The following is a 6,000-nucleotide window of genomic DNA, read 5'->3' as shown; positions in this document are numbered from 1 at the left end:
AAATCAGGACTTTTAAAAGTCTGTTCCGCTGAGGGACATCGCTCCAGAGGCTAAACCGGGGCGAAGCCCACGCGGGGTCAGCGTGGCCTCAGGTCCCGCAGGGTCACAGAAGGATCGGGGGTGTCTGAGTGTCGCAGAGCTTGCGGGTATTGGAACGGGAAAGCCGGCTATAGAGGCAGAGCCGACAGTAAGCTCACAGCTCGGTGTTACCTTGAAGCGGTCGCAGGCTCAGTGAGCTCGGAGCGCAGCCGGAGTTCAGGCAGACGGGAGTAACTGGCGCTATTCTCTGAGGGCACACTGAGGAGTGGGGTCCTGGGCTCTCAGCTCCTCCAGGCCGGAGACCAGGAGGCTGCCATTTGTATTCCCGTCCTCCGGAACTCTACAGAAAGCGCTCAGGGAACAAGAGCTCCTGAAAGCAAACCCGAGCATTACTCAGCCCAGCCCCTGCTAAGGGCGGTGCAATTCCGCCTGGGGCAAAGACACTTGAGAATCTCTAAAACAGGCCCCTCCCCCAGAAGATCAACAAGAAATCCAGCCGATACCAAGTTCACCTACCAAGGAGTGCGGTTTCAATACCAAGGAGAGAAGCAGAATTCCAGAGGAGGAGAAAACAAAGCACGGAACTCATGGCTTTTTCCCTGTGATTTATTTTTAGTCTTGCAGTTAATTTAATTTTTTTTTAATTTTTTGTTTTTTTTTTCTCACCTGGTAAATTTTTTTTAACTTTTACCTTTTTCTTTCTTAACGTTTTTTAACCCGTTTATCTAATATATATATTTTTTCCTTTTTATATTTTTCTTATTTGTTTTCTTTTTTTTATTCTTTTCTTTTTTTCTTTTTTCTTTTTTTTTTTTCGTTCTTCCTTTTTGAACCTCTTTTTATCCCCTTACTCCCCCCTCATGATTTGGGATCTCTTCTAATTTGGTTAAAGCATATTTTCCTGGGGATGTTTCCACCCTTTTAGTATTTTACCTGCTCCTTCATATACTCTTATCTGGAAAAAATGACAAGAAGGAAAAATTCACCACAAAAAAAAAGAATAAGAGGCAGTACCGAAGGCTAGGGACCTAATCAATACAGACATTGGTAATATATCAGATCTAGAGTTCAGAATGACAATTCTCAAGGTTCTAGCCGGGCTCAAAAAAGGCATGGAAGATATTAGAGAAACCCTTTCGAGATATATAAAAGCTCTTTCTGGAGAAATAAAAGAACTAAAATGTAACCAAGTTGAAATCAAAAAAGCTATTAATGAGGTGCAATCAAAAATGGAGGCTCTCACTGCTAGGATAAATGAGGCAGAAGAAAGAATTAGTGATATAGAAGACCAAATGACAGAGAATAAAGAAGCTGAGCAAAAGAGGGACAAACAGCTACTGGACCACGAGGGGAGAATTCGAGAGATAAGTGACACCATAAGACGAAACAACATTAGAATAATTGGGATTCCAGAAGAAGAAGAGAGAGGGGAGCAGAAGGTATACTGAAGAGAATTATTGGGGAGAATTTCCCCAATATGGCAAAGGGAACGAGCATAAAAATTCAGGAGGTTCAGAGAACGCCCCTCAAAATCAATAAGAATAGTCCCACACCCCATCACCTAATAGTAAAATTTACAAGTCTCAGTGACAAAGAGAAAATCCTGAAAGCAGCCCGGGAAAAGAAGTCTGTAACATACAATGGTAAAAATATTAGATTGGCAGCTGACTTATCCACAGAGACCTGGCAGGCCAGAAAGAGCTGGCATGATATTTTCAGAGCACTAAACGAGAAAAACATGCAGCCAAGAATACTATATCCAGCTAGGCTATCATTGAAAATAGAAGGAGAGATTAAAAGCTTCCAGGACAAACAAAAACTGAAAGAATTTGCAAACACCAAACCAGCTCTACAGGAAATCTTGAAAGGGGTCCTCTAAGGGGGATCCTCTAAGCAAAGATAGAGCCTACAGGTGGTAGATCAGAAAGGAACAGAGACCATATACATAACAGTCACCTTACAGGAAATACAATGGCACTAAATTCATATCTCTCAATAGTTACCCTGAATGTGAATGGGCTAAATGCCCCTGTCAAAAGACACAGGGTATCAGAATGGATAAAAAAACAAAACCCATCTATATGTTGCCTCCAAGAAACTCATTTTAAGCCCGAAGACACCTCCAGATTTAAAGTGAGGGGGTGGAAAAGAATTTACCATGCTAATGGACATCAGAAGAAAGCAGGAGTGGCAATCCTTATATAAGATCAATTAGATTTTAAGCCAGGGACTATAATAAGAGATGAGGAAGGACACTATATCATACTCAAAGGGTCTGTCCAACAAGAAGATCTAACAACTTTAAATATCTATGCCCCCAACGTGGGAGCAGCCAACTATATAAACCAATTAATAACAAAATCAAAGAAACACATAAACAATAATACAATAATATTAGGGGACTTTAACACTCCCCTCACTGAAATGGACAAGCAAAAGATCAGCAAGGAAATAAAGCCCTTAAACGACCCACTGGACCTGATGGACATCACAGATATATTCAGAACATTTCATCCCAAAGCAACAGAATACACATTCTTCTCTAGTGCACATGGAACATTCTCCAGAATAGATCACATCCTCGGTCCTAAATCAGGACTCAACCGGTATCAAAAGATTGGGATCATTCCCTGCATATTTTCAGACCACAATGCTCTAAAGCTAGAACTCAACCACAAAAGGAAGTTTGAAAAGAACCCAAATACATGGAGACTAAACAGCATCCTTCTAAAGAATGAATGGGTCAACCGGGAAATTAAAGAAGAATTGAAAAAAATCATGGAAACAAATGATAATGAAAATACAACAGTTCAAAATTTGTGGGACACAACAAAGGCAGTCCTGAGAGGAAAATATAAAGCGGTTCAAGCCTTTCTCAAGAAACAAGAAAGGTCTCAAATACACAACCTAACCCTACACCTAAAGGAGCTGGAGAAAGAACAAGAAAGAAACCCTAAGCCCAGCAGGAGAAGAGAAATCATAAAGGTCAGAGCAGAAGTCAATGAAATAGAACCCAAAAAAACAATAGAACAAATCAAAGAAACTAGGAGCTGGTTCTTTGAAAGAATTAATAAAATTGATAAACCCCTGGCCCGACTTATCAAAAAGAAAAGAGAAAGGACCCAAATAAATAAAATCATGAACGAAAGAGGAGAGATCACAACTAACACCAAAGAAATACAAACTATTATAAGAAATACTATGAGCAACTCTACGCCAACAAATTTGACAATCTGGAAGAAATGGATGCATTCCTAGAAACATATAAACTACCACAACAGAACCAGGAAGAAATAGAAAGCCTGAACAGACCCATAACCAGTAAGGAGATTGAAGCAGTCATCAAAAATCTCCAAACAAACAAAAGCCCAAGAACAGATGGCTTCCCAGGGGAATTCTACCAAACATTTAAAGAAGAACTAATTCCTATTCTCCTGAAACTGTTCCAAAAAATAGAAATGGAAGGAAAACTTCCAAACTCTTTTTATGAGGCCAGCATCACCTTGATCCCAAAACCAGACAAGGATCCCATCAAAAAAGAGAGCTATAGACCAATATCCTTGATGAACACAGATGCGAAAATACTCAACAAAATACTAGCCAATAGGATTCAACAGTGCATTAAAAGGATTATTCACCACGACCAAGTGGGATTTATTCCAGGGCTGCAAGGTTGGTTCAACTTCCGCAAATCAGTCAATGTGATACAACACATCAATAAAAGAAAGAACAAGAACCATAGGATACTCTCAATAGATGCTGAAAAAGCATTTGACAAAGTACAGAATCCCTTCCTGATCAAAACTCTTCAAAGTGTAGGGATAGAAGGCACATACCTCAATATCATCAAAGCCATATATGAAAAACCCACCGCAAATATCATTCTCAATAGAGAAAAACTGAAAGCTTTTCCGCTAAGGTCAGGAACGTGGCAAGGATGTCCATTATCACCACTGCTATTCAACATAGTACTAGAGGTCCCAGCCTCAGCAATCAGACAACAAATGTAAATTAAAGGCATCCAAATTGGCAAAGAAGAAGTCAAATTATCACTCTTTGCAGATGATATGATACTATATGTGGAAAGCCCAAAAAACTCCACTCCAAAACTGCTAGAACTTGTACAGGAATTCAGTAAAGTGTCAGGATATAAAATCAATGCACAGAAATCAGTTGCATTTCTCTACACCAACAGCAAGACAGAAGAAAGAGAAATTAAGGAGTCAATCCCATTTACAATTGCACCCAAAACCATAAGATATCTAGGAATAAACCTAACCAAAGAGGCACAGAATCTATACTCAGAAAACTATAAAGTACTCATGAAAGAAATTGAGGAAGACACAAAGAAATGGAAAAATGTTCCATGCTCGTGGATTGGAAGAATAAATATTGTGAAAATGTCTATGCTACCTAAAGCAATCTACACATTTAATGCAATTCCTATCAAAGTACCATCCATCTTTTTCAAAGAAATGGAACAAGTAATTCTAAAATGTATATGGAACCAGAAAAGACCTCGCATAGCCAAAGGGATATTGAAAAAGAAAGCCAACGTTGGTGGCATCACAATTCCGGACTTCAAGCTCTACTACAAAGCTGTCATCATCAAGACAGCATGTACTGGCACAAAAACAGACACATAGATCAATGGAACAGAATAGAGAGCCCAGAAATAGACCTCAACTCTACAGTCAACTAATCTTCGACAAAACAGGAAAGAATGTCCAATGGAAAAAAGACAGCCTCTTCAATAAATGGTGCTGGGAAAATTGGACAGCCACATGCAGAAAAATGAAATTGGACCATTTCCTTACACCACACACAAAAATAGACTCAAAATGGATGAAGGACCTCAATGTGCAAAAGGAATCCATCAAAATCCTTGAGGAGAACGCAGGCAGCAACCTCTTCGACCTCAGCCGCAGCAACATCTTCCTAGGAACAACGCCAAAGGCAAGGGAAGCAAGGGCAAAAATGAACTATTGGGATTTCATCAAGATCAAAAGCTTTTGCACAGCAAAGGAAACAGTTAACAAAATCAAAAGACAATGACAGAATGGGAGAAGATATTTGCAAACGACATATCAGATAAAGGACTAGTGTCCAGAATCTATAAAGAACTTAGCAAACTCAACACCCAAAGAACAAATAATCCAATCAAGAAATGGGCAGAGGACATGAACAGACATTTCTGCAAAGAAGACATCCAGATGGCGAACAGACACATGAAAAAGTGCTCCATATCACTCGGCATCAGGGAAATACAAATCAAAACCACAATGAGATATCACCTCACACCAGTCAGAATGGCTAAAATCAACAAGTCAGGAAATGACAGATGCTGGCGAGGGTGTGGAGAAAGGGGAACCCTCCTGCATTTTGGTGGGAATGCAAGCTGGTGCAGCCACTCTGGAAAACAGCATGGAGCTTCCTCAAAATGTTGAAAATAGAATTGCCCTGTGACCGAGCAATTGCACTACTGGGTATTTACCCTAAAGATACAAACGTAGTGATTCAAAGGGGCACGTGCACCCAAATGTTTATAGCAGCAATGTCCACAATAGCCAAACTATGGAAAGAACCTAGATGTCCATCAACAGATGAATGGATCAAGAAGATGTGGTATATATACACAATTCAATCCAAAATATCAGCTCTTAGGCCTATGTAGACATAATCACCAAATAGCCATGTTGTGAGGGGATCTGTGCACATTAACATAGCCCAAATTCCCATACTATCAAGGGCTGGCAGAGTGCACATAGTACATTCTGGCCACGTTGTCAACCAAGGAGGTCATAGCTTCACCATGACACATACCTGGGATCACACCCCATGACAACCTTAAACACTAAGTTAGTTAACCTTCTGAATTTTTGGTTTTTTTCCTCTGTACAATAATGGTCTATTATCATTTTTGTTATATTAGTATGAGGATAAATTGAGATAATGTGTTAA

This window comes from Mustela putorius, unplaced genomic scaffold (assembly GCF_011764305.1).
Source record: "Mustela putorius furo isolate JIRA1106 unplaced genomic scaffold, ASM1176430v1.1 tig00003923_pilon_pilon_pilon, whole genome shotgun sequence".
NCBI lineage: Eukaryota > Metazoa > Chordata > Mammalia > Carnivora > Mustelidae > Mustela > Mustela putorius.
Note: the sequence above shows the minus strand (reverse complement) of the source record.